Consider the following 5,068-nt stretch of genomic DNA (forward strand, 5'->3'; position numbering starts at 1 on the left):
CCAGCACAGTCACCTCTGTCCTGGGGACTGACACCTCCTGAATCTCTGCTGGAAATGTGGCCCCCGCACTAGAGGACTTGACTCTATCCTAACTCCTCCAAACCTAACTGGGGTTTACGTAAGCCACCCCCGGCCCCAGCTGCCAACTCGGCCCTTCCTTTCCCTCCATCTCCCCTCAGCCCAGGCTCCGGAACTGGGAAGCTGGGCATCTCACTTTGCTACTGGTTTCCCTTAGGCCCAAGGTCTTTGGGACTCAGAGGCAAACATCTGTCCGTTCGGTCATGTCTCCCGAACAGGTGCACGTACAAGAGAAGGCAAATCTGGAGGCGCGGAACCCCTGGGCTGGCAGCTCCCACTTGCCCTGCTGAAGCCAGACTGGAAGCTGCAGATGAGGTACCGGGCCCACGTGCATGCTGGGGTGAGCACCAGAACCCCTGCTAAGCTGGGTATGGGACGTGGGGAGGGTGAGCAGGTGGGTACAATTCCGGAAGCAGACAGAGGTAGGCCCGAATTTAAGCCAGGAGAATGAAAACGGAAAATGGAGTTCTAAGCCTGGGGCTGGGAAAATGACCTTCAGGTTAGCATGAGGGTTCTGACCCCTGGATGGGCTCTTTCTGGCTGCCCTGGCTCAACACAACCTTCCCTGTGTGGCCAGGGAGCGCGGCAGGTCTGAGTTCAGGCGTGGCGGTCAGACAGCTGTGGTTCAAATCCCAGCTCTGCCCCTGGACCCAAGCAGGTTGTCTAACCTCTTGCTGGGTTTCTGTTTCCTTATTTCTAAAATGAGGTGAACTCTTCCCCCAAGCTGTCACACACAAACACACCTCTATACAAACAGGCTCATACAACCAGGACTCCTCCCTCAGCCACTCTGGAGCTCAGAAGGTGCTGGGTAAAATTAAAACAACTTCTTCTGGGCTTCTCCCAATGGGACATCAGTTTGACTTCCCGGCTGAAAGGGCTCCTTTGACTCTTCTTCCTGACATCATCTCAACCCCTTAAAAAGTAAACTCTTTACTCCCTGACAGTCACAAGCCCACCTAATAATTAAGTATTCGAGCTACAGCTTTTATTTAGAGAGCTTCCCTAATTATCTGGGTGGGTGCAAACTCCACCTGTGCTCATGATCAATCTTGGACCTGCACTAATCATCATAAAACATAATGGCCTGCAACCTAAAGGCACAGCCAACCCCCAGTGGAGGCCATGGGGGGAGGGGGAATTACACGCAACCATTGGTGTATCTTAGAAATGCAGGATGTCCTTTTCTCACTTTCTCTTTTTCTTCCCTTAGGAAGGCCCAACACAAAGCAGCAGCAGCAAGCAAGGAGCAGAGTCTTGCAGTGGGAGAGAAGGAAGCAGGACACCTGGGTGCTAAGCCCAGCTCTGCAACCCCAAGAACTCACAGCCCCACGTGCAAGTGGATGGACTGAAGCAGGGCAGTGGGGCCAGTGGCTGATCATTAGAATCCCCTCGTAGAATAGCAACAACAAAAAGGTTCCTGGGCTATCTGTCCACCTCAGACCTACTGAGTCAGAATCTCCAAGGCTGGCGCCCAGGGAATCTGTATATTTCAAAGCTTTCCAGAAGATTCTTGAGGTCTGTCGGGACCAAGAATCACTGGACACCATAGATAAAACCCAGGCCCCTTAAGCTTCAATAATCACCCTCTACTGCTTGTACACTTTAGTTATTGCCATTGGTATAAGAGTCCGAATGCCCCATCATAAGGAAAGAGCTCACGCCCCCTTAAAGCTGCGCTGAGAGGCTTCTCAGACACTTGGGGACTTCTTTAGAGCTCACATGGTCTCTAGAGCTATTCTGTCAGCATTCTGAGCTGGCCAACTTCAAGAAATCGCCCCACGCATTGTAAGATACGTAGCACACCTGGCTTTTATTTGCTAAATGCAGGAAAATCTTGATTTGCGAGCATAATTCATCCCAGAAACATGTTTGTCATCCAAAGCACTCGTGTATCAAAGAGAATTTCAAGAACCATTGGCTCAGTGGTGATCACGGGACGTCCTGCGTCACGTACTACTCGTACTGCAAGACATCACTCATTTATCAAGTGAAAATGTGTTAGAAAGTTTTGCTCACCTTTGGCACGCTCGCGGAGCAAGTTACTCACGATCCAAGGTTTTACTGTACTCCTCATGCCCTCAGCTGCACCATGACTATGAAACACACTTCTCAGGTGAGGAAACCAGTGCCAGGGGTGTGTCGAGTAACAATAACTCCTACCTCGCAGGCATATCGTGAGAAGCAAATGAATAAATGCATGGGAGGCACTCATTAGCCCAACACCTGACTTTCAGAAGCGTTCAGTAAATGTTTATGATTATTATCATGATGATGATGATGATGCCAGAAGCACAATAGATTTCCAAATAGATGACAATGGCCCTATAGCCATAAAATAGGAGTGACAAGCCAGTCAAACATTGACCCTTGCTCAGTTGTTCAAGCTGGGTACAAGACAAGACCGTCGTTGTCCATTTACACAAGAATCCCCTTCCCTGCATCCCACCGCCAGTCATTATGTGCTGCCACAGTCAACCTGATACAAAAGTGTGCGTATATGGGGCAAATACATTGGAAACCGCCAATAGTGATAATGGGTGGAAATAGAATCTTCAGTAAGCTACCTCAGTATGCGTGAGTATCATATTTCAAGCTAAAATGTCCTTACCATAACTTAGCCCCCTTCCTAGTTCTTTTGCCCTCCCTTGTAATGAGGCAAATTGCCTTTTACTTTGTCCGCTACATCAGCATGCACGTTTATAGTTATTTCTCCCCTACGTCTTCTTGACACAAGGCTGAACATGTTTGGCTTCTTACCTCTTCCTCCAGGGTCTTATTTTGAAAACATTTCATCGTTTTTTTGCTCTCCTCTGAGCTTCCCTAGATAGCTCGCTATGAGGGAATTTGTTTCAAACTGCATCATTCATGGAAGAGAATTCCAGGGGAAAACAAAAAAAATGTCAGGCCAATACCAAATGGCGTGGCCCTTCATACCTTCAGGGGTTTTGTTCCCACTAACGGATTGCTGTGGATGCTCTTTTACAACATGGGCCCCAAGGATCAAGAAGAGAAAATTCAATAAGTAGTAAAACACTTATGAGAGAGAATCACTGCCTAGGTTTGCATGAGGCTAGATATTTAATAGATCAGTGTAGGATGAGGGAAAACTTAAGAGCATTATAGGAGGATTTTGTTGTAATCATCGTAATCTGTTTACCACATTCGCACCAGGAAAAGATTGGCTCCCAAGTAGAAAATCAAAATGAAAACAGCAAATATCACTTGCTCAGAGCAAAACAAAAACAACAGCAACAACAAAGCACGTTTAATAATCAAAATCAAGGAGATACCACAATGAAGTTAATGGAAATACCCCAAGACTGAGGGTAAAGAGACCCTAATGCTGTGTTTAATGTCCTAGAATGGGTTCATATTAGCTATGCGGCCTTGGGTAAATTACTTCCTGAGTGTCAGCCACTGTATCTAGAAAAGAAGAGGTAATAGGACTGGCCTGAACCTCCCAGAGTTGTTTTAAGGCCTGAATATCCTAATGGACACAGCACAACATTGGCACGCAACAGGCATCAAAAATGGTTGTTGTTATTATTGCTGTCGTAAGTCTTTCCCAGCAGTGGGAAAGCGTATAGCCCAGGACGAGGCACGCGGTAGGTGCCTATGTGAGTTCCTAAACTAGGAAACCTCCATCCTTAGCCTTTACACCCTTCATTCCACCTCATTACCTGCAAGTGAAAAAGCAAATGAGTGACAAAGTGAGTCAAAAGCAAGGTACTTGAGAGGAAACCGTCATGATGCCCCTTTTTATTGTGCCGACAGAATGTGTACTAATCGCTCCTGTGTTCTCATTTCATCACCCTGAAGTTCAATGACCATGTGCTAGGAAAAGGCATTCAGCAGTAGAAGCAGGACATCTCTCGTCTCCAGGAGAATTTGTTTTGAGTTGGGGCTTTATAGAACTCTGTCCACGGTGAAGTCTCTGCAGGATCTTATTATAAGATGACCTCATTTTTATCTTGCCTCCACAGACAACTCCTACGATGCCGTTTTTTCTGAGTCTCCAGAGTATTATCTCTGCCATTGCTGGCAGCCAACACAGTCACCTCTTTTCTTCCTCAAGTTGCTCACTAACTACATTGATTACTAAGTCGGGCAACACCTCATGTCTTTGTTAGGACTTGCTCTCTGACCACGTGTCCGAAAAGTATTGAAAAAGTCATTAAGCATTTACATTAAAAAATGCACTGTCTCCTTCCATACTACATTCTAAACACTCGCTGGCAAGGTTAAACACAAAGTAATGAGAAATTTCAGACTCCTGGGGAAAGTCTTTCCAAACACCTGAATCATTAGGGTTCTCTGTTTACATCCCCTTCTTTTGTTTGTAATTAAAAAGAGACTTGGTTTTGTTTGGGGTTTTTTGTCATATTACAAAAACAATATTGTATTGTAGAAAAATACAGATGAGCAAAAAGAAGAGAAAAACACCCACAGTCTTACACGAGCAGATTATCATAGTTCACCCTGGGGTGATTCATGATGTATGCTTGCTGTTTGTACGTAGACTAAAGGGGGCGACAAGGGAAATTATCGGAAAGCGTCCATTCTCCCACTGGGGGAGGAGGGCAGGAGAGAGAGGTGAACGATGATGACCCCCCCCAGGGCCACATGGGTGCCCAGCTGCCACACACTGCTGACAGCCTTCCCTCTGTGCTACACGTCACCATTGCTGAAATCTCTTTCATACACCAACCTTGTAGCTGGTGGTGCCTGGGAGGGACAGACGGAGCTGTGGAAGGAAAGCAGCCTTGGTCCCACCAATTCTCCAAGGCACAGTGGGGATAACAGCAACACAACCAGCGAAGGCGTTTGTCCCAGGGTTCCAGAAGGTGACCAGCAGGGCAACAGTTGCCCCAGAACAAGAAGTTGCTGTCAAAGGTCAGTGGGGGGCGGAGCACGTTGGATGAAGGAAAAGATGGGAGGCAGCGTCCCTTATTTCAAAAACAAAAACACTGAAGGAAGGTCATATTTT

The 5,068-nt window shown here is 46.9% G+C and overlaps 1 long non-coding RNA gene across 1 annotated transcript; it reads left to right on the plus strand.

Annotated features, from left to right (window-relative positions):
* The first annotated feature begins 291 nt into the window (after positions 1-291).
* Positions 292-1,993, plus strand: LOC131517601 (uncharacterized). The gene is made up of 2 exons (XR_009264679.1): positions 292-418; positions 1,292-1,993. It is a non-coding gene; the product is annotated as an uncharacterized LOC131517601 (long non-coding RNA).
* The last annotated feature ends 3,075 nt before the right edge of the window (positions 1,994-5,068 follow it).

This window comes from Neofelis nebulosa, chromosome 7 (assembly GCF_028018385.1).
Source record: "Neofelis nebulosa isolate mNeoNeb1 chromosome 7, mNeoNeb1.pri, whole genome shotgun sequence".
NCBI classification, from domain to species: domain Eukaryota; kingdom Metazoa; phylum Chordata; class Mammalia; order Carnivora; family Felidae; genus Neofelis; species Neofelis nebulosa.